The sequence below is a fragment of the Cyanistes caeruleus genome, unplaced genomic scaffold (assembly GCF_971803275.1).
Source record: "Cyanistes caeruleus unplaced genomic scaffold, bCyaCae1.hap1.1 HAP1_SCAFFOLD_168, whole genome shotgun sequence".
Classification (NCBI taxonomy): domain Eukaryota; kingdom Metazoa; phylum Chordata; class Aves; order Passeriformes; family Paridae; genus Cyanistes; species Cyanistes caeruleus.
The window spans coordinates 200,941-225,421 of NW_028255956.1; the positions used below are offsets into that span (position 1 = coordinate 200,941).

The following is a 24,481-nucleotide window of genomic DNA, read 5'->3' on the forward strand; positions in this document are numbered from 1 at the left end:
ATGAGACCCTCCCACCCCATGTTGTCAATCTACCCTGAGTCTCCTGTCAATCTGTCTTAAGCCCACCGCATGCTTGGAATTCCACTTCGGAAACCCCCTAAACTTCAGCGCTTGATTAGTCCATGTGACCCAACTTTCCCCCGCTTGATTTTGTGATTTTGTGAACCCTGCCTTTTACCCTCTCCAGGATATCTCTGATTAACTGATGCTTTGTACCCTCCCTTTGAACCGCCTCCCTATTTCAGCTGCTGCATGCTCGCAATTTTCTGTCTTTTGCCCCCAAGATTCCCCAGAGCAATAAATGCTTTATCATCCCATGCAAAAGACCTCCCTCTTGTCTTTGTCTCCTCAGAGCGCAGACTGACAGCCAAAATTTCCAGTCACAGGACGCAGCCCCAACATCCATATCACAGGCCTACAATGATTCCAGTACACAGATCCTACAGTGGCAATCCCATTATCAGTCCCTATTCCAGCCCCACAGTGATTTCAGCTCTTGGCCCACAAGCTTTATTTAACTGCAAGCTCTCTTCTTCCAGCTCCAGATGCGTGTTTCTCCAATGCTGCTGGCTGAAACTTCCCCAGCTTCAAGGAGCAGGATCTTCCTCCTTTCTCCAGCTCGGCAACATTTCAGCTCCCACCCTAGGGCCTATAAACCCACCCCACAGTCAATGTCCCAGCCCCACAGTGATTTCAGCACCAGCCCTACAGTGGCTATCACAGACACAGGCAAAATCCCGGCACTGCCAGCATTTCATCTCCCATGCTATGGTCCCATTATTTTGGTCCTGCCCATCTTGTTCTATTTCTAGTCACAGGACCCAACCCCAACATCCATATCACAGGCATAGAGAGATTCCAGCACACAGATCCTACAGTGGCAATCGCATTATCAATCCATATCCCAGCCCCACACTGATTTCAGGTCCAGCCCTGGAGAGCCCTTCCCAGCCCCAGTGATTTCAGCTCTTGGCCCACAAGCTTTATTTCACTGCAAGCTCTCTTCTTCCAGCTCCAGATGTGTGTTTCTTCAATGCTGCTGGCTGAAACTTCTCCAGGTTCAAGGCGCAGAATCTTCCTCCTGTCTCCAGCTCGGCAACATTTCAGGTCCCACCCTAGGGCCTATAAGCCCACCCCAGAGTCAATGTCCCAGCCCCACAGTGAATTCAGCAGCAGCCCTACAGTGGCTATCAAAGACGCAGGCAAAATCCCGGCACTGCCAGAGGTTCAGATCCCATGTTACAGTCCCCTTTTTTTGGCGCTACACATCTTGTTCTATTTCCAGTCACAGAACCCAGGCCCAACATCCATATTACAGGCCTACAGTGATTTCAGCACACAGATCCTACAGTGGCAATCGCATTATCAGTCTCTATCCCAGCCCCACAGTGATTTCAGGTCCAGCCCTGGAAAGCCCTTCCCAGCCCCAGTGATTTCAGCTCTTGGCCCACAAGCTTTATTTCACTGCAAGCTCTCTTCTTCCAGCTCCACATCCGCTTCTTTTTCCCCCTCTCTGGTAGGTGAAGCTGCTCCAGTTTGAGACAAAAGGGTCTTTGTTTTGGTTCCAGCTCTGAGGTTTCACCTCCAGGCTGAGAAATGCCACTCCAACCCCATCCCAACCCCAAAGCAATCTTTACTGTATTTACAGCATGCCCCGTTGTGTACCATTCTATGCTTGCTTCCCATATCTACAGTCACTATCCCCTCAGAACAGTGTTTGCAGCAGTCCCCGTCCCAGCCCCAGTGATTTCAGCTTCAGTCCCACAAGCTTTATTTGACTGCCAGCTCTTGTGCTGCGCTTCTGCCTCCTCATCTTCCCAGCAGGGCCACATCATGCTGCTTTCTGGCTCTCCAGGCAGGATCTCTGTTTTAGCTCTAGCTCTCTGTGGTTTGAGTTTAGCTCTTGAACCCACATTCCAGCCCCAACCTGACCATCCTTACTGCAGGAACAGCTCTGCAAGGCCCTATCCTATCATCCTCACGGTGATTTCAGCTCCAGCCACGCAGTTCGCATCCCAGCTCCATATTCCTTATCCCAGCCCCACAACAGTTTTACCCTAAACCCTACCATGTTTCTGTCTGCTCCAGCTCTGCTTCCTCAGTTCCAGTTCCTCAGCTTCCCACTACTGGTGACTGAAAGCTGCTCCTGCTTCTCACTGCAACCCGGGGCTGTTGATAAGGCCACAAGTCAGTTATTATTATCACTTCAATGTCTCTAGATATTGTCCTACCCACGCTAATGGGAGCCCAACTTTGGGGCCACTTGAGGCCTCTAGCCCAACAAGTACCTTCCCCTTCCCCCTGGGTCTCAGCCCAGCACTTGCCCAAAGGCCCCCACCTCACACCCCCCCCTCACCCCCCCCAGGCAGAACCAGGGGCTGGGAATAGCCATTGGGCCCCTGCTCCCCCATCCCAAAAGGTGCCCTTGGGCCCTCCCAGCCCCCAGATCTCAGACTCTCCTTGGTACCAGCAGACAGGGGCTGCTAATCCCCCAGGCACCTCCTGCAGGCCCTGAGCTGCAGCTCCATCCCCTTCCCCCATGGCATTTATCCAGCTCCAGCCTCAGTATTTCCATTGCCCCACATTGGTTTAGGCATGATTCCAGTGCCAAGATCTTTATTCCACACCCTGGGGCTTTATGTCTCCACTGGTCCCACAACGGGTGTTTCAGCCCCAGCCCCACAATCTCTACTGAATTAACATCAGCTATCCAGCAAAAAAGCCCCTAAAGTAATTAATTTTAATAATGAATTAATAAATAATATTTAATTAATAATTAAATAATAAATAATAATAACTAACTAATAAATAATCAACATTTAATTAATAATTTATAAATATTTAGTTAAGATTTAATTAATAATCAATAAATAATAATTAATATTAGCTAACGATTAAATAATAAATATTTAATTAAACAATTATTAATAAATAATATTTAATTAATATTTAATAGTATTAAATAACTAGTAAATAACAAACTAATAAATAATAAATATTTAATTAAATAATGATTAACAAGTAGTATTTAATAATAGTAGATAATATTTAATCATTATTTATTAATACTTAGTTAAACTAATACATATAAAGATAACAATATATCTTGTTAAAAGTCATTATAATTAATAATTTTATTATTTTAATAAAACGAGCAAAACAAAGCAATGCAATAAAGAAAATCGTTATTATTTTAAATAAAATCAAACTAAAATAATAAAAACGAGAAAAACCCAGCTTTATTCCCGATATTTTAAACATTATCTTCAATCCAGAAACTACAAAACAGCTCCTCTCTGTCCTGCAGAAGCAGCAGCTCGTCTCCCTGTGCGTCTCCAGACCCCGCACCCGCCTCCGGCCGCCCGAAAAGCCCAGGACGTGGCAGAAAGAATTGGCCACGACCGGCCCCGCCGCCCCAGGACACCGCCAGCCCCCAGATGCTGGCCCTGGCAGACGCGGGCATGGCACCCGACCTCACCGGCGCTCCCCGGATCAGCGAGAGCAGGGCTCCCGTCCTGGCGCACCGGCGCTCCCTGGATCGCGCCTGCGCAGCTCCCGCCGCCGCCCGCCGCTTGCCGCCTCGCCGCCGAACTAATGCCCGCACCCCTCCAGCTCACACTATTTATAGCCCACGGCCAGCCAGCCCAGCCAATCACAGCCCGAGGCAGCGCCGGGCCCGCCAATCCCAGCCCGCCCGTTCCCGCCGCGCTCGCCTCCGCGACCCCCCGCTGTCCCCTCAGGCCCCGCTCCCACGATCCCGCCCGCTCCCCCCCTTCTCCCCGTTTCTTTGGGCGAAGTTACGGCCGGGATCTGAATGGGGAGCCCCCGCCCACCCTTCCCGGGACCCAGCAGCACCTCTTGGGGCTGCGGCAGCTCGGCTCCGCCAGCTCCCAAAGCGACAGCGGCCGGAGCAGCACCCCAGCAAAACGGGGGAGCGGGACCAGGCCGCGACTGAGCGGGCTGAGCTTGGTGGGACCGCGCCTGGATTCAAAGAGCGGCTGTGATTGGCCAGAGCGGAGCAAGGCAGGCCGGGATTGGCGGAAGCTTTGAGGCTGCGGCCCATGGGAGCGCGAGGTGCTCAGTTGGGCGGAGCCAGGGGTGCTCGCAGGGTCCGCGGTCGCCCTGGGCCTCGCTCGCCAGACTCCCGTCCCCTTCTCCGGCCCTCTCTATTGCCCAGGTCCCGCCTAAAAGGCCCCCACAGAGACTCTATCGGAGCATCCCAGCGGCACTCGGGGCAGGGGGCGAGGAGGGGCGTAGCCGCCAGCTCGCCCGGGTGTGGTGCCAGCTTGCAAAGCTGCGATGGCAGCGTGGAGCAGGGAGCGGCTGTGGGGAGGGCGTGCACAGCTCGCTGCGGGCTCTGAGCGCCTCTTCCCTCGCAGCGGTTCCTCTTCTGCGGGGACTTGGACTGCCCGATTAGGTGCTGGCCGAGATAAACACCTTAGCAAAATACCTAAGTGCCCGCCCCTCGCCTGCTGCGGGGTCCACTGCTCACTGTCCTTCTCCCCGCAGTCCGTCTGTGAAGCTGAAACTGATCTGCCACCCGCCACTGCTGTTATTCTTAGCCGCCGGCCTGCACGGCCGCCGCTCCTTTTAGTGCTGTGTCCCTGCTCCCGGCCGCGTCACTTTACACACTTAACACTATTTCACCCCTCCCTGCTATTTACAGACACCGCCCCGCTCACTCCCTCCCCAGGCTCAGCAGCCGCGGAACTGCCGTAGCTCCCGCTGCCGCCTCCCCCCCGTCACCCAGCGGAGGGTGCAGGGCCCCGGTCGGGGCACAGCGGCAGTACCGCTCTGTGCCCACAAGAGCTCAGCATAACATAACTGACTCAAAGGTAGCTCACACAAGAAAGGAAAGAGGAAAGAAAAAAAACATCTGCGGAGCTCAAAAGCAGAAACTCTGTATCCGTGTGCACTAACATCCATGATTTTTTACATTTCCATTTTTTCTTTACATTTGACTTCATCCCCAACAGTTGTCTAAGAAATAATGTTATTAAATCTTTGGTTCTCTTGGTACACCGTGAGAACTTGGTGTTGCTCTGTATGTGTGGCTTTGGCCACGCTTGTGGACATGTAAAGTCAGTACTTGGAGTCTTCTGGACACATAATGGGCAAAGTGTGTCAGAGGGCCCCAGTGGATAAATTGCTGTTCTGTACATCTGTAGTGGTGCTGAGTTTTCCTTTGGTTAAGGAGACCTTAACCACGTTCACTGTGGGGAAAGCTGATGGACTCCTGACTGCAGGGCTGGGGTGATGGTGCTGCCTTCTGCATGCCTTTCCTTTGTGGACACAAACCAGTGGAAAAGTAAGGCCCTGAAGCAACCAGGATCCTCCTGAGAGGGCCACTCCGTTCCAGCAGCAGTGCTGAACACACTCCCCCTCCTCTCCCAGTCCTGGCCAGCGCTACAGCATGCAGGGGGAGCTGCCTGGGGAAAATGGAATCTTGGCCCTGCTCCACCAGGTACCAACCTCTTCCTCTGCTAGACAATGTGCCTTCACACAAAAGACGAGTCCCCAGAGGATGGGCCTTGCAGGCTCTTGCCTTGGAGTGGGAGCAGCTCCACCCTGCTTTTATTCTGGTGGCAGCTTGCTTAATCCCAAGGTAGAGACTGATGCTCCCAAGGTGAGCAGTCCCGGTGGAATGGCCAGGCCTCCCAGCCCTGCAGTTTAAAAAGGAGCACAGACACACAGAGAGAACCATGGACAGGTGAGAAAGAAATGCTCCGTGAGGCGAGGCTGGCTTGAACAGCTGCATCCTGGGCATTGCTTTGTTGTCTCCCATCACCCAGCTCTGCAGCCAAGAGGCCCCTGTGGTCTGTAGCACCCACTTGGTGCACGTGGGACCGCTCGGGGAAGGCGGCCAGAGCAGGACGTACTGGGGACCCGGGTGCAGCAGCCACGTAGAAATGCTGTGAGATCCAGAGACACCGAGCGGTACGGCCAGCCCAGGTCACAGCCATGCTGGAAGGGGAGCGGGAGCTGAGAGTATGGGATGGGGTCATACTTTGTTCCAAGTATGGGTAAATTCCCCATCATTTTTCCTTGTTATTTTGAACTCTAACAGCATCAAACACTTTGTGCTTCTCTGCGTTTAACATGCAGGTTTCCACTGAGTCGGCTGCTCACGGTTTTTCTCTGTTTCACCACAAAATCGGTTGTAAGATCTTTTGGATCAAATCCCAACATCTCCCTTTACTCGTGGATTAGGAAGGAAAATGTTGAAATATGCCTATAAAATACCTGTGAAAAAAAATCAAAAAGGGTTGGGGTGGGCAAGTTTTTAAAATGCAAGTAATCAGATTTCACTCCAATGAACTTGACTGTTCAGTGAAATGGTATGATAATGAAATCATCACATATACACACACACACACACAATATAACCGTAATACATCTACTAGACACATCTCAATGATATACTTGATTATATAATGGCTTACACCATTCGTAAACAACTATGGGCCAAAAATCATATTCAGTTTTCTGACAGTGACATTAAGCTTTGGCTGAAATAAAAGTCAGGTTTGCTACATTGCATGTGCGCAAATCCGGGTGAATCACGAGCCCCCGTCCTTAGAGAGTTCCAGCTCCTCCAGAGAGGCTTCAAACCTCACCATCTCAGGCAGCAGTTTCTTGAGCAGTTCAGTCGCTTAAAAAAGGAAGCACAGAAATTTATCTCTACTTTATGAAGAGCAACACGCTGCTGCCACACAGTGTGTTTGTTTAAGGGAACCCTGGCTGAATGCTTACAGGGGAAGCGACTCCAAAATCTACCAACAAATTTTACAATGCAGCTGCCAAAACCCACAGCATGGCAGCCAGGGAGGGGAGCCAGTGGCAAGTGCTGCGCTCACTGTCAAAAGTTACCAATCCTCAGGTGACTGCAATCCACGTACCTTTCTCAACAGCATCAGTGGCTACAAAAAACTTTTTCAAGTGTATGCCTCTCCGAGAGGCTGTGGATTATCTTTCCTGCTCCTTGCAGGGAAGGCACGTCTTCTCTGTGACCAAATGAAGTCCCTCCTTCTGAGATGAACCCCAAGCTATGGGCCACCTAGAGCTGTGCCCATCTTAACCTACGAGAGAAAGATTGACACTTTAAAACTTGGGAGTGTCACTGTGCACGCTGAAAAGCCAGAATGCACCATCTCCGGATAAGGCACAGAATCGCTCCAGTTGCAGACAGACATTTTTAAGTACGTACTGGAAATAGCTCGGGACACTTGTAGCAACATTTAGATCTCGTGCGGCCTCTGCCATGCAAGAGAAACTGGAGTGCCAAATCTTCCTAGGCAAAAATTCTTCTCCTTGACCAAATCAACTCTCAACTGGCATGTGGCAGCTCAACTTTACACACACACGTGGTGCTGAATACAAGAAGGAATTCCCGTTTCCTTCACTGAAATGAGGGCAACAAAGATCTAGCCCTCACAACCGGTCAGGCACACCTCGGCAGACTCTGTTAGCTCGTGTCAGGCAGGGAGAAGGTGCACGAGGAACTCGTGTGTCCGCCTCGACGCGAGCGGAAGTGTCGCTCACCTGTACCTTCCAACGTGCCCTGCAGCGCATGGCCAGGAATACACTAATGAAGTACTTGTTATGGGGAAGAAATAGACTGTTAAGGACTTTACCTTCATCTGTGTCCAGTCCTCCTTGTACTGAGTCCTTTCTGCCTCGTCTGTGGATTGAAGGTATTTCTTCCTAGACTCGTCTCCCACCACGTGGAGGCGTTTAGCGAACACCAGGCTCAGACGGGTCTGTCGGAATAGGAACAGAGTCAGAGTCAGAGTCAGAAAGAGGAGCTAAAAATGAGTAGGTGCAGTCAGTTTCAGACACACAGTACTTCCAGGGTGCAGTTCCTTCTGGTACATCTATGCAGTACCCTAAGCAATGATTTCTAAACATTTATCCAAGCTTAAACAGCTTATTCCTAATTATCACCGCCTTTATAACCAGCACTTGCTTGCCCCTGCAATACACAGGCACAGGGAGGGCGCTGCAGTTATTTACACAACAGAACAAGTAACATACCAAATTAAACACCCAGCACTATACCTCATTTTTGGAAACAAAACCTGGGCAGACACTTTAGTGTGCAAAACCCCTGTAAGAATAAAACCTGCTTTAAATATCTTAGGCATCAAGCCACAGACATGCCTATGAAATTCAGTGCAGCAGTGACAAAAAAAAGGAATTATTTCCTTAACCTGTGAATAATCACCTCTAAGATTCTGTGATGCAGTTGCCACTGCACACAGCCACAAGCGGCCTTTTTATTAACAGGCAAAAGAACAAAGGCAATCCCAATTTCTCCCTTCTTGTCTGCAAAGAAACAGAGACGGGAGAGATGCTTCTCAGAGGAGCATGGTAAAAAGACACATGGTGTAGAATATGGAACAGCTGATGGTTCAGCATCTCTTCCACTGCAAGATCCAGGGGATATCTGATGATACCTTGGAGGCAGGAGTCACAAAAGTTGCTGGAGAGGGAAGAGAAAGGAGCTCAACGCTATCTGCTCTTAGGTTTTAGCACTGTGACCTTTACCTTAACTTACAGTTAAGTGTTTCTGACAGTGTAAATCCTTTTTGTTTTGATTTTAACAGAGTGCAAGAATTCAGTGATGAAGTAACAGTGGCATACAGCCTTTAATTTCCCCTGGTCCTCTCACCCAGCAATGAGGTCTCACAACAACAATACAACAATAAATAGTTATAGAAGGTAACTCACTGTGCTGAAGAGGTCTTCAGAAGGATGGGAGCCACAGTTGAGGCAGATCCTTGGACAGACAAGCCAGAGGTGTTTAGGCCTCGTGTTTCCTCGTTACCCCAGAACCAGCCCCTAAAGGGGAACACAAAGTTCACAGGCTTCTCTTTGAAATTAACGCCCTATAAAGAACAAAACATCCTAAAAAAGCTACATATCATACAAATAAACCAGCTACCTTCTCTATGCTGCTTTTCTGTGGAGCCACAACTTCACAGAAGTAGATCTTGTTCTATCAATACAATGTTTTATTATTGATGGGCTTGTTGAAATCAGAGTGAACGCCAAGCACCCAGGTATTTACAGCAGGCAAACATCTCTCTGAATACAAATGAAAAGGCCAGAAGGGCTGCTACGTTACCTCTGATAGCCACGTCTGTCTCTAGAGTAGATCAGACGGCCTTGAAGCTGTTTTTTTTCCCCCTGTGTTCCTCCTTTCCATCCTTCTGCGTAGCCTTGTAGCAGATAAATCTGTTCAATAAAGGGCCCAGCTGACTGTGAGCAGAAGGCAAAGCAGAGGATTTGTCAGCATGAAAACCCACACTGCAGAAATGAACGAGCATCAGGGGCAGTTAAAAATCTGCTAGAAATTAGTGCTAATGTCACACTACCCTCTCTTCCCTGTTTTCCATATCCAAAAGGAAAGGAAGTTGTGTGTGAGCCAGAAAAGCTAAAAGGGTCGGGCAATGTGCTCACCCATCCCACACAGCTCGGTGTGACTTAATGCACCAAACACAAGGGAATCGTTGCCAGCTGGGCAATAGACACCACGAAGCACACAGGTTTCCGGTGCTGTCAGCAGCTGCAAGGGTTGCCTCCGAGAAACATACCAAAACAATGAAAATAAAAAAAAAAAACAAATTAACATCTATTTCCACCACACATGTTTAAATTTATATACTATATTCATTTATATATGACAAGCAATATATAAAGTATCAAAATATATTATTTTAACATGTATATGTATGTTATTATATATTAAATATATTATATACATTTTTATGATATATATTCATTATATATAATACATATATTAAATAAATGTATATAACATATATATTAAATATAAATCTGTTTGTATATATTGGCATTACTTATATTTCTTTACTTTTCTGGTTGCACATACGTCTATATCTTTATATACTTAATATACATTTCTATGTTTTTATTTTTGTTGTATTTATTTAAAAGCCCCGAAGCTAACCTAATAAAAACCAAACAGTCCCTTTATCTTAAACGGTATTTAAAAATATTTTAATATATATTTTTTATCATATTTATATACCTTGTTGATATACATAACATATACCATATCCTAAAATATATCATATTACCATCTATACGTACAGAAATCATATTATAGATTATAAATCAATATATATGTATATATTTCTATTACTTATTTTTACGCCTACATATATATATATATATATATTTCTCTATACCTTTATATATTCATTCTTTCAATATTTTATTTATTTTTATTTTTCCTATTTATTTCAAAGCCCTGCCTCTAACTAAATAAAAACCAAGCAGCCCCTTTATCTTCAATATTTTTTAATATCTATTTTGATCATCTTTATACTTACAGGTATATACTCGGTTGATAACCTGCCCCCGCCCCGCCCGCCGCTCTCACCGTTCCGGCACACAGAGCAGCCGCCTCCTCGGGCTGCTTCAGTCCCAGGGCCGGGGAGCGACAGTTCGGTCCCGATGCCATTGGGGTTTCCACCATTTCCCGGGGCCATGGAGGAGAGAAAGGAGCGAGAGGAGCGACGGCAAGGTATGGGTCGTCGCGAGTGCCAGAAGCCCCAGAATGCGGCCGCGTCAAGGACCCCGGCAGAGTGAGGCGTCTTCACTGCTGCCTGTCGGCACCCGACCGGCTGGCGCCCGGCCCCGGCGCCGCCGAGCACACAGCCCGTGTCCGCACGGCCGGAAAAGCCACGGAAAATTGCGCCGGAGCGGCGTCGGCGCCGGGGTGTTTGTCAGTCAGTCGAAAGAACGCACCCACCGCCCGGGGTCCTTCCATTTTCCCGACTTTTTGGCCGCCATACTTGGGAGGTCAAGCCGGCCATGATCGGGCAGCCATCTTGTGTGTGGCGTGACATCACTTCCGCCCTTCATCACCGCCATCTTTGTTGTGGCTGAAGCCACTTCCGGTAGAGCGGCCATCTTTGTTGTGTCACAATTAAGGCCCCCGCTGCTCTCAGCGCGTCTGCCTAACTTACTTGCCTGAACGAAAAACCTGCCGACGCTGACCGACTCCGAGCACTCCGCCCGATTGTCCGCCACCTTTCCCGGGGCGAGGACGATGGCGGCGGGGCTCAGCAGCTCCGTAGCTGGGTGGCGGCCACGCCTGCGGCGGCAGGCATTGGAGTCAACGCCCCTGCCGGGGTCCTCCCGGCCGGCTCCTGCGGGGCGGGGGGGCCGACACAGCTCGGCTCGGCTCTGTTCGGCCCCCGCTCGGCCCGGCCCCGCCCGGCTCGGAGCACAGCTGCAGTACCGCTCTGTGCCCACAAGGTGGCAGCACTGCCGCACAGCTCAGCCCGGGGTGGGCGGGGGCGCCCCTGCACGTGCAGAGAAGCGAGGCAAGAAACCACGTGTACAACCCCCTTCCAAAAACTCTTCTCCAAGGAACGCCCCAAAAATCCCCCCCATCGAAACTTAGCAAGCCCTGCCTCTAACCAAATAAAAAACAAAATACCCCTTCATTTAAATGTATTTATTATTTATTTCTATAATATTGATCTATATTTATACACATAGATATAATGCATAATCAATATAAATATATTAACGTCTATCCATATATTTTTCATATTGAATATCAATCTACTTGTCTAGTTTTAGATTACTTGTATTTATTTGTTTTTATTTCAATTTATATGAAGATATATCTCCCTATATTTATTTCTTTATTATAGATGTGTATATTTTCATTTCTATATTAATCATTGAAAAGCCCTGCCTCTAAGCCTCTAACCAAATAAAAAACAATTAAACCCTTGTTTTAAATGTTTTTAATATCTATTTCTATAATATTGATCTTCTATATTTATACACACAGATATCATGCATAACAGATACTAAAGTACATTACCATCTATCTGTATAGTTTTCATACTGATTATTAATTTACTTGTCCAGATCTGGATTACTGGTACTTATTTCTATTTATGGCTCTATCTATCTATCTATCTATCTATCTATCTATCTATCTATCTATCTCCCTATATTTATTTCTTTATTGTAGATGTGTATATTTTCATATCTATATTATTCATTTAAATGCCAAGCCTTTAACTAAATAAAAAACAAAAAGCCCCTTGTTTAAAAAAATTAATATCTATTTCTATAATATTGATCTTTTATATTTATACACACAGATATAATGCATAACAGATATTAAAGTACATTACCATCTACCCGTATAGTTTTCATACTGATCATTAATTTACTTGTCCAGATTTGTATTACTGGTATTTATTTCTATTTTATGGCTATATCTATCTATCTATCTATCTATCTCCCTATCTATCACCCTATATACATTTCTTTATTTTAGATGTGTATATTTTCATTTCTATATTATTGATATAAATGCCATGCCTGTAACCAAATAAAAAACAATAATCCCCTTCATTTAAAAATTTTTAATATCTATTTCTATAATATTGATTTTCTTTATTTATACACACAGAGATATAAGGCTGTCGTGGTTTTAAACCACTAACTAAGAAAATTATTTACTTCTTGCTGTGAGATATGGATTAGAATAAGAGCAAAACAGGCATACAACTTAAAAGGGAAAAAAAAGAAAGTTTATTGACAAACCACAATAATAAGAACACCAGAATAAACTTTCAGAAAAACTTTTCCATCTCCTATCTACCCACTATTCTCTTGTTCACATGACAACAGAGACAAAAACTCTGGAACTCTGATGGTTAAAACAGTCCCAATTCTTGCTAGTATGTTCACCAGTCTTTATAGAGAAACAGAAGTTTCTTCCTGTTAATTTATGGAGTTTCTCACAAGAAAACTATTTTTGTTATAGTTTTCTATTGCCCTAATGTTAGCTGCTCAGAGCTGCTATTATTAGAGTTCACTCCTCCCATTTTCACATCACTCTGAAGTAAGTATGGGCCATGTGTCTAGAGATAACATTTTTAAGGATAAGTTATTCAAAGGCAAAAAAAAGTCTTCTTCATCTGTTTCTGTGAGCTTCACTAGAAAACAGTTTTCTCATGGCCTCTCAGGGCTTCAAATCTCTCAACAGTTTTCTCATGGCCTCTCAAGGCTTTTAATCTCTTAGTACTTCACTATACTATAATTACTCTTTACTCAAATTTACACTTTGAACACTATTCCTCTCTAGATCCTATATCATGAATTAAAGGAGTTCTTTTCAGGACTTTATTGTCCATCTCCATAGTTTTAACAGGGAGATATTTCAGCTTAATTAAAGCATCTTCTTAATTCTCTACCTTTCCTGAAGCTTCTTTTCTTTCTTGTCACTGGTAGTTTATGAAGTCTCTTTTCATGTTGATCTTTCTTTCTCTCTCTCTCTGGATAAAAAGATTAATCCGCAAGTCTCATCTGGGTAATGAAAGAGTTAAAATCTTGCCCAGGCTTTTGTAGATGGTTTAGAGATCTCTGCCGAACAGGAGCTGGAGCCGTCTGCGATGGAAAGTTCTTCATGGCTGCTCTAGAGCGTGTGGTCGCTGCTCCAACCCGCTGCAAGTCCAGGGCTTCTCTCTTTCTTCACTTGGCAGTTTCTAGTGAATGTAGTTACAGCAAAACCTGCAGCCGAGCCAGAGATCGGCTCGGCCCGGGCCCGAGAAAAACCTTCCCCAAGCCCCCCCCATCTCCCGGCCGGGAGACGGGGCAGGCCCGGCCCCATCGCCTGGGCAGGGACGAGAGGCCTGGAGCTCAGCCACCCTCCACAGCCAGAAAACAAAGAGAGCCCAGAGAGCTCTGCTTTTACATTTTAAGGTAAGGTTCACAAGTTGATCCCACTTTTCAATGGCCTAAACTGCTGTCAATTCCCAGCAATGACCGATAATTGGTCAGGAGAAAAGACTCCAAGCACTTCCCAGCAACTCCAACTCCCTTAAAGGTAAAGTAACTCCATGACAAAGGCACAACAGATATTAAAATACATTAGCATCTATCTGTATATTTTTCATATAGAATATTAACCAGCTTGTCTAGATATAGATAATTTGTATTTATTTCTTTTTTATGGCTATATCTCTCTATCTCATCTCACTCTCTCTCTCTCTCTCTATATCCCTATATTTATTTCTATATTATAGATGTGTATATTTTCATTTCTATATTATTCATTTAAATGCCATGCCTCTATGCAAATAAAAAACAAAAAGCCCCTACATTTAAATATTTGTAATATTTATTTTTATCATATTGATCTTCTTTATCTATACAAATAGATATAATACATAACAGATAATAAAATATATTATATTAGCATCTATCCGTATAGTTTTCATACTGAATATTAATCTACTTGTCTAGACTTGGATTACTTGTATTTATTTCTTTTTTATGGCGCTCTCTCTCTATATATATATATCACCCTATATTCATTTCTTTATTATAGATGTGTACTTTTTCATTTCTATATTACTCATTTAAATGCCCTGCCTCTAAGCCTCTAACCAAATAAAAAACAAAAAGTCCCTTCATTTAACTCTTTTTAATATCTATTTCTATCATATTGAACTTCTTTATTTATACACAGATATAATACATAACAGTTATTAAAATATATTATATTAGCATCTATCCATATAGTTTTCATACTGATTATTAATCTACTTGTCTAGACTTGGATTACTTGTATTTATTTCTTTTTTATCTCTCTTTCTCTATATATAGATCGATCTAGCTTCCCTATATTTATTTTTACATGTATACATTTATATATTTCTCTTTCTAACATTCTGCTTTTTGAAATTTGCATTTCTTTCTCTTGGAAACTCTCCCAATTCATTCAGCTAACAGGTCAGAATAACAAAAATATAAATCCCTACTCAACCCCGAGTGCAGAACACGCTCGTCTCTATGGAACATAGGCACAGAAATTTCTCTCGGTGCATTTTAATACCTCAGGGATGCACACATGTGTTTTATACACTCCCATTTTACAGGGAAGTAAGAGGTGGAAAGACAAAACCCACTTTCCTTAACCCTAAGCCGTTCCTGACATAACAAAACCCTAACGATGGAGTGCACAGAGAGGGGGTTCCTTTCCAAGGGAATTTAGAGAGGTCAGTTCCTGTTCCTTGCCAATACCTACTGTAAAAACCAGAACAACTCCACAGGTTTTTGGATTCTGCACCCAGCCCTCCCACGGAATTTCCTGGCAGCTCGGGATCCCCTCTGGGCAAGGGTACCCAGCACGAGCCCTCCCCATTCCCCGCTCACCTTGTTCCTCCAGCACAGCGTGTCCCCCCCTCTGGCGGGGACCTCGGCGTGCCCCAAGGGACACGGGAGCCCCCCAGTCTCCACCCCGTCCCCCTCAGCCTTTGCTCCTCACCCCCAAAGAAGGCACAGAACAACTCCAACTGCCGTGGACAGCAGCAACTTGCTTTATTGGAAGCCTTTCTAGGTCTAGACTACAGGGCTGGGGTGATGGTGTTGCCTTCTGCATGCCTTTCCTTTGTGGATGCAAAGCCCTGAAGCAACCAGGGTCCTCCTGAGAGGGCCACTCTACTCCAGCAGCAGTGGAATGGTGGTGGTTGTGTTTTTCTGGTTCAGATTTGGTGCTATGCATTTATTTTTAGGTAACTATGGTGGTTCATGTGTATTTCTGGTTCGATATGGTGGTCTGCAGATGCATTTTGGCTTGAATATGGTGATGTGCATTTATTTGTGGTTAAAAAGGGCTGTGCTCATGCATTTTTGGCCAAACACGGTGCTGTACATTTGTGTGGTTTCCAGATGCTGTGCCACACGTGTTTTGGTGGGCCTGTGTGGTGTGGTTTATTTGGAGGGCTGTGTGGGTTGGTTAGTGGATGGTACAGCAGTGTCATGTGCTGATGAGGTGTGGTGGATTTACATGGCTGCCGTGATGTATGTACTATTTATTAGAAATATTGGCAATATGATTTTGGTGAATATGGCAGGGGTGTTGCTGTCATCGCTGACCTTGCAGTAGGGGGTGAAGCAGCATATATAACATATAAGCATATATAACATCTATACATATCTTATTCATATTGAATATTAATTTACATGTCTATGTTTATATTACTTATATTTCTTTTTTATATCTATATCTTTATGTACTTATTATAGATTTGTACATTTTAATTTCTGTATTATTTATTTAAAAGCTCTACCTCTAACCAAATAAACACCAAACAGCCCCTTTACCTGAAATGGTAATCAAATATTTTTTTAATGTCTATTTTTATCAAATTTATATTTATATACTACATTGATATATGTATAACACACAATAGATATTTTTCCTGGTTTAGGGTAAATTTGGGAGAAAAGTTTTGAACAGGGTTTTTAATGAAGAAAATTTAAGTGGTTTTTTTATTTTGTTTAATTGGTTTGGGAAAAGATTTCTTTGGAGGATCCTTGCGGCGCACGGCTGTTGACACAGCTCAGAACAAGACCTCTAAAAGACATCCGATTGGATGCTTTTCAAAACAGACGCGATTCCAAGGCCTCTGAGAGCTGCCGAGCCAAGGAGCCCAGAGATCGGAGATGCTACAAGTGATGCTGGGGTTTCTGCTAAGCCCCCAGAAGAGATAGGGCAAGGCGCATACGACACGAGAGGCACAAAAGACACAGAAGGCACAATGGACAAGTGGCACGACACACCCCGAGGCTGCTCTGTTCTGCGCACCTCAGCACTGTGAAGAATAGTGAGGCTCTCCCACTGTGTGGCCTAAGAAGCCACAGCCTGGACCTCCCCATCCCCAAAGCTGACTCAAAAATCCCAGGTCTCGAGCCCCGACCCGGCACCCCACTTTCATCCCCTCTGCGGGTCGTAGCCTTCGACTCAGCTCTCGGATGCCCGGCAGGGTGGATCCACACGGGGCGCCAAGGAAGGCCGCCTCGCCATCTGGGAAGTTCCTGCCATTGCCAGGATGTCGTCTCCTGGTCAGCTGCAATCAAGAAGACCAAATATCATTGCAGGATCTTAGAGTCACATCTGTGAAAACCCAGCACTTACCTTCTCTAGGGAATGCCCAGGTTCATGGGCTGCACACTTCACCCCACAGGGAGGCAGAGGCTTGCTTCAAAGCAGTATTGGCTGACACAGCCAAATGACCACCACCTCAAGGAGGGGAGGAAGACTCTCCAGTCAGTGAGGGACAGTGAGCCCAGGGTACCCCAAGGATAGAAACCCCAGCTTATATGACAGCAGTAGGCCCTACCACCCACTATCACTTCCTGGCTGGCCCTAGCACCAGGGGTACTGCCTGCACCTCTCGTGGGTTCTGGCAGTCTGCTGCTTTAGGGTTCCGGCCTGCAGCTGCCTCAGGGAAACGGGAGTGTTGTTAGGGCTGCTGTTTAGGGTTTGACTAGTCCTGTACGCTACCTTATATCCCAACCTGTACCTCTTTTATTTTCACTGTTTGCCTCCAGCCCTCAAGCTTTTGTCCTCTGAAGCCCTCCCTCAGCCTCTCCGTGTCACTGCCAAGCTGCCCCGCTGAACCCTACAAACTTACAACCCTACGCTTGCAACCGGGGATGCTTCTTATCCATAGGCCCCAAGAGATGTCCCTTAGCCCGGACCAGGCAATCCACAGTTGCTCCCTACCCTACCTAAGTTTGGCCCTGAGACAGGGCAGAGGCTGACAGAGCCGAACTCTTTGCGGAGGCCAGGCACGAAGCCTTACCAACCGCTGCCTCGAGGAGGGCTGGGAGCAAGCCCTGGCTGCGGAGGGACAGAGAGCCCAGGATGGGGCAGGAAACCCCCTGTTTCCCCAACCCTGCGGATCGTCCCCCCACTATCTCTTCCTGGCTGGCCCTAGCACCAGGGAACTGCCTGCACCTCTCGGGGGTTCTGGCACTCTCCTGCTTTAGGGTTCCTGCCTGCAGCTGCCTCAGGGAAATGGGAGCGCTGTTAGGGCTGCTGTTTAGTGTTTGGGGTGGGGTACACCTGAACTCCACCTTACCTATACCCCTTCTTTTCACTGTTCACTCAGCCTTTTTATTTTTGGAATTCTTGTGACAGATTGAGGGCACCGGGGAGGGACTGCCAAGATTAAATCAAAAGGGAAAAGGAGAAAGATCACCCCTGCAAATCCACACTGGCTCAGCTGTTCAGGTGCTGCTTCCTGGCAGAAAGCTTTGTCCCTCACCACCTCCTTTAAGCAGTGCTCCACGTCCAGGTGCATCCACGTGCTCCCCCAGACCCTATGAGATGCTCTCACCGTTGCTCCATCAGATGCCACTGGGAGCCCACCCGAAACTCCTCTCCTCCAGCAGTTCCATGCCAACGTTGTTTTGCCACTCATATTTGGCCCTGTAATAACGGCAAAATTGTTTCTCTCTGTCAGGTACGTGTTGTTAGACACAGGTTTTTCCATAGCCATCTTTTCAAGAACGAAGTGCCATCCCTGCTTGATTGCTAAATTAACAGTAAATTCTGGAAAACCTAAATGAGAAAAAGAATCTAAAAGACTGACGAGTTAATATGGGAACCTTTACATCATTAAACTAATATGTTTAGAAATAAAGTGAATTCTTCCAGGCCTACTGCAAAAATCCAATTCCTAAAAAAAAAAAAAACAAAACCAAAAAAACAAACACCATCAAATTCCCACCCATATAATCAATAAAATCACAATACCTCCACCAGCCAAGGGAAAAAAATTCTTAACCTAGAAAAAATCCAAACCACCTCAAAAAGATTCAACACTGAAAGACAACTCATCCTAACACTTCAACTAACAATACTGAAATAAATTTTCAAAACAAATATTCCCTCTATCCAAACCAGCAGTACCACATAAAACAAGTAAATTACTCACATCACCCCCAAATCAAAAATCTAAGTTTTCCTAAAATCTTTAAAATAATCACAAATTAACCCCAAAATAAAGTTTAATCTCACTAACAAAGAAAAACCCAAAACAGGTAACACAAACAAAACCCACACCGTACTACCAACTACCAGCAAAAACAGATGCTATGCTCTTTCACTAACAGTTCTTATCACATCAGAAAAGTTAAACATAAATAAAAAGCAACCCTATTGAACTCCATACAACAAATCACACCAACTATTAAAAAATGATCAAACCAACTCACTAAACTCAAAACCATTCAACTAACCCTAAACATTAGTAAAAACCACCAAAGCTCTACATTTATAGTAATACATAAATAATTACCAATACTCTATAAAAAAATTTAATAGCAATTAAAAACATAAAAAAAACAATGTAAACTACTAAAAAGTTGAAAAATACCACTCACAAAAATATACCTATAAAAATCCACCATATAAATTCCTGTGTCCCCAGAAATAAAACTAATAAGAAACACAACAGAAAGAAATCCAAACTTATCATCAACACCTAAACTAAAAAACACAACATTATATAAATAGAACATATACATTATTATACACCAACTACAAACAAAATAAAATGATACAATTACAAAAAATCACCTTAAAACCACTCAATAAAAAACTTTCAAAAATTAAAAACTGCATCTAACAAAAGCCACCTAATTAACACCCAAAACTCAGCTAAACAAACAAACCCTACCCAATCTGAACCCCTACATACAATAAACAAAACCCAGTAATACATATCAAAATCTATTTTAATTGATTCTACCTAAAATACAAACCAACCCATTCATAAAATCATCTTTATTCAAAAACCAAATTTCACGTAGTGAACACAAAAAAATGAAACAACACACTATGTGCCACCAAAAAAACTAATATTGAATAAAAACCACATATAAATAACTCTGCTTACTAAATATTACTACCACTATTTATATTTACCTGTATCTCTATAAAAGTATATCTAAAAGTAAAAAATATTAATTTGACCATTAAGCCAAAGATATACAATAAAAAATAAGATGTCCTAAAATTACATTATATTATATCCCCACCATCTGCTTTATGCCCAAACAGATTCTGTAACTTCAAAACTAAAAAAGAAAAAAAAACTTTTAACGTACAATCTGTATACAATACTAATACAGTCTACCCCAAATTCTCTCTCAACTCTATTGTTTAACAGAAACAACAAAAAATCCATTTTTTACTTTTTAAAAATAACTTCTCATTGATTAGTGAATACAAAATAATTGCCAAAACCATAGTAACCTCTTCTTCTAAAACTGTTTAACTTTACTCCAATCCCAAAACCCAAGCTACCACCAAAACACCGCACGGCTCAAAAAGACCCACGCCACAGCCCAGCCACACATGAAAAAAAAAACCAAAACCTTCTAAATCTCCTGATCTTTACTCCACAACAAACAAATTATCTAACGTTATTCATCCTTCTTCCTACACCCTACTTATTAAAATAAACATTTTTTTCACTTTTCCTCAAAAAAAAATTTCCTTTAAAATCTATTAAAAAGCTGACTGAAACCTGCCCTCTATTAAGGAACACATTCATTTTAAAACATTTCCTCCCAATTGGTCTCAGACCTTTCCAAGGTTTGGATCCTGTTCCAGTGCACCTGAACCAAATCAACCTGCTCTGGCTCTGGAAACATCAGCAACACCAAACCCAGAGCACGAAGCACCTCGCCGTTCCTACCCTGCTGTCCCCCGGCCCTGCTCTCTCGCACCCTACGCTGCAGAGCGCTGGGAGCCAGGTTCAGCCCCGAGAATTGTCACATCCATTCCCTCGGACATTCCAGCTTCCACGGCGATATTGCGGGGACCCCCTGCATTCCATTCCCCAGTACAGCACCAAGACAAAGTTCTCACTCGGCCCGCGTCTCCAGAAAATCGTGTGCAAGGCTTAAACAAACCCCGAGGCTTGAGAAATACAGTCTGCCCAAAAAGCCCAGCTCTGCATCCAGAGGAAATGAACATCACAAACAGATTCACGCACACCACATGCACGGGACGCTGTCAGCTCGGACCTGCAGTTAACTCGGCAATGGAAAAACCTGAGCTCGAAGCCCTCCTGCGAGGGTACAAAAGGTATTGGACACAGTTTCTAGAAAGCGCCACATCGTTATTTAAAGGCACGGCTGGGCTAAAGAGCAACACCGACAAAGCCCCGAGACAAAAAGGCCGGAAGGTCGGGCTTTTCCCCCTCCCCTCCTGCCAGCGGCTTTTGCCGGGGCACTCTGAAGCCGATAAGCCACAAGTGTCCCCCAGCGCCCCCGCCGGGACTCGCTCCCGGGCTGGCGCCGCTGCAGGTGCGGGGGGACCGGGGGAGCCACGCGAGCCCCGGCAGCGGCGGCACTCGGCACCCGGGGGCGGCCCCGCGCTCCCGACCGGAAAGCGGCTCCTCCGGCGGGCGGGGGCAGCTCCGGCCCCGGGAGAGGCCGGCCCGCCCAGCGGCACCGGGACCGGCCCGAAGGGGCCCCGGCGGTGCCCGAGCCCCGTGCCCAGAGCGGACAAAGAGGCCGGAACACAGCTCCGCACCGCGGCTCCTGCCTGCCGGCCCGGCAGAGCCCGCCTCTCTTCCACACGGCTCTGTCACTCCCTGGCAAGAGGAAATCAAAAAGGAAAAGGAGAAAAGTCCCCCCTGCGAACCCACACTGGCTTACTTGGTCCAATGCTGCTTCCAGACACAAAGGTTTGTCCCTCGGCACCTCCTTTAAGCAATGCTCTATGTCCAAACGCATCCAGCTGTTCTCCCAGATCCTATGAGATGGTCTCAGTATCATTCCATGAGATACCCCCAGGGAGCTCACCATAAAACCCCTCTTCTCCAACTGCTCCGTGCCCAAGCGAAGTGAGATAAACCCTCCCCCTAAAACAGCCCCGGCCAGGACCCACCCATTCTTTACCATAACTGCTCACACCTGGGGCTGCTCTGAGCATTCATCAACCTCACAGTTCAGTTTGTGCTGTTGCCACTCTAACAGTGAGGGGAGGGGCAGAAGGAACTTGTTGCTCATTCCCTGGACGGCTCATTGTCTGCACCTGACACGCTGGGGCACCAGGCTTTCCTCACTATGGATGGAGGACACCTCTCCGCCTCTAGGTGCCCAAGGCTGAAAATGGAATTCCACCTCCACAATTCCATGTGTTTGAGTTTCATAATTCCCAATGTAATTCCCCAGGGATCATAAGCCATCACCTCTAATTTTTCCTCTAGAATCACTGCTGACTTGCCTTTCTGTGGAAGTGTTTGACACATCGATGCAGAGTTCAGGGGCTTGTTTATGGCTTATCCTGATGAGCACAAAGAAAATCCAAACACCCAGAATTACAGGGAAATATGGATAAAGTTTAGAAATACTCCTTTTCCCTGCAGCTCCCTGGCAACCTCCCATTGACCTTTTACTCTTGACCTCTGAATTTTGACCCTTGACTCTTGACTTTAGCTCTCTGAAGTTTGATTCCCTGATAATTGACCTTGGACCACATAACCTTGGAAAATTAACCCATAACATTGGACCTTGGACCCTTTACTCTTGATCTTTGAACCCTGACCATTCACATGTGACCCTTGAAGTTTTAATCCCTGACTTTTCACTTTAACCACTGACCCCTGAGCTTTTGCCCTTGACCTCAGCCCTTTGACCCTGCCCCAACATCAATATCACTGACCTACAGTGATTTCAGCATATGAATGCTACCATAGTTATCTCACCCAGCCGTGTCAATGCCACTATCAGTTTCTATCCCAGCCCCCCAGTGATTATAGCTCCAGTCCTAGTGATCCCTTCCCTGCCCCAGTGATTTCAGCTCTTGGCCCACAAGCTTTATTTCACTGCAAGCTCTCTTCTTCCAGCTCCACATCCACTTCCTTTTCCCCCTGCTCTGCTAGGTGAAGTTGCTCCAGGTTGAGACAAAAGGGTCTTTGTTTTGGTTCCAGCTCTGAGGTTTCACCTCTAGGCCGAGAAATGCCACTCTAACCCCATGCCAACCCCAAAGCAATCTTTACTGTATTTGCAGCCCTTCTCATTGTGTACCATTCTATGCTTGCTTCCCACATCTACAGTCACTATCCACTCAGAACAGCGTTTGCAGCTCCAGCACTGCAGTCCCCACCCCGGCCCCAGTGATTTCAGCTTCAGTCCCACAAGCTTTATTTGACTGCCAGCTCTTGTGCTGCACTTCTGCCTCCTCATCTTCCCAGCAGGGCCACATCATGCTGCTTTCTGGCTCTCCAGGCAGGATCTCTGTTTTAGCTCTAGCTCTCTGTGGTTTGAGTTTAGCTCTTGAACCCACATTCCAGCCCCAACCTGACCATCCTTACTGCAGGAACAGCTCTGCAAGGCCCTATCCTATCATCCTCACGGTGATTTCAGCTCCAGCCACGCAGTTCGCATCCCAGCTCCATATTCCTTATCCCAGCCCCACAACAGTTTTACCCTAAACCCTACCATGTTTCTGTCTGCTCCAGCTCTGCTTCCTCAGTTCCAGCTCCTCAGCTTCCCACTATTGGTGGCTGAAAGCTGCTCCTGCTTCTCACTGCAACCCGGGGCTGTTGATAAGGCCACAAGTCAGTTATTATTATCACTTCAATGTCTCTAGATATTGTCCTACCCACGCTAATGGGAGCCCAACTTTGGGGCCACTTGAGGCCTCAAGCCCTACAGGTACCTTCCCCTTCCCCCTGGGTCTCAGCCCAGCACTTGCCCAAAGGTCCCCCCCTCACCCCCCCCAGGCAGAACCAGGGGCTGGGAATAGCCATTGGGCCCCTGCTCCCCCATTCCAAAAGGTGCCCTTGGGGCCTCCCAGCCCCCAGACCCTCAGACTCTCCTTGGTACCAGCACATAGATATAATGCACAATAGATATAAAAATACATTAACATCTATCTGTATATTTTTCATATTGAATATTAATCTACTTGTCTAGATTTAGATTACTTGTATTTATTTTTTTATGTCTATATATATATATATATTTGTATATCTCCCTATATTTGTATCATTATTATAGATGAATTGAATGAGAACAGACAGCAAAACTGCTTTGAGGCCATTTGGGCACACAATTCTCTTTCTGCAGTCTGAACTTTCTTCTGTGTTCTGCCTGAAATTCTGAGTTCCTTATAGTACTCTGCCCCAGTCCTTCCCTCTCCTCTCAGTGCTGCCCTAAAGTGATGAAAATTATGCAATTTATTGTCAGAAAGAATTGTGTACCTCATAGAAGGCAAATGCTTTTATTCCAGGTATGCTGGGGGAGCAGGGGGAACCCATAAAGGATATGGTCTTCCATTACTGGGTGTAATTTAGACTAAGAATTAAAAACGTAACACCAGGTGAAAAGACAGTACTAATACTGTGGGAAAAACCAGAACCATCTTGCAGTCAGAAAAATTAGAACAGCTGAGGTTACAGATTATTGATGCCCATCATTTTTTCAGGGTGTGGAACAACTGGCTTCGTACTTTCTCTTCAGGGCTTGCAAACACGTCAGGGTCCAGCTGAGAATTTCTGGTGGTCTGAACCAGTCTCACTGCTAACTGGCATGCAGCTCTCTGTTCCATCATCTCAGGAGTGCTTTTCTGCCTGTGCTGTTCTTAAAAACAGCCATACATTAAAAT

At 45.7% G+C, this 24,481-nt stretch overlaps 2 long non-coding RNA genes across 2 annotated transcripts; both read right to left on the reverse strand.

Moving 5' to 3' along the window:
- Positions 1 to 4,885: 4,885 nt before the first annotated feature.
- LOC111943533 (uncharacterized) lies at positions 4,886 to 9,261 on the reverse strand. The gene is made up of 4 exons (XR_015282152.1): positions 9,128 to 9,261; positions 8,731 to 8,841; positions 7,635 to 7,760; positions 4,886 to 7,079 (listed from the first exon to the last, which is right to left on the reverse strand). It is a non-coding gene; the product is annotated as an uncharacterized LOC111943533 (long non-coding RNA).
- Positions 9,262 to 16,165: 6,904 nt separating this feature from the next.
- LOC111946159 (uncharacterized) lies at positions 16,166 to 22,179 on the reverse strand. Its single transcript, XR_015282151.1, has 3 exons — positions 21,526 to 22,179; positions 18,192 to 18,283; positions 16,166 to 16,916 (listed from the first exon to the last, which is right to left on the reverse strand). It is a non-coding gene; the product is annotated as an uncharacterized LOC111946159 (long non-coding RNA).
- Positions 22,180 to 24,481: the final 2,302 nt, after the last annotated feature.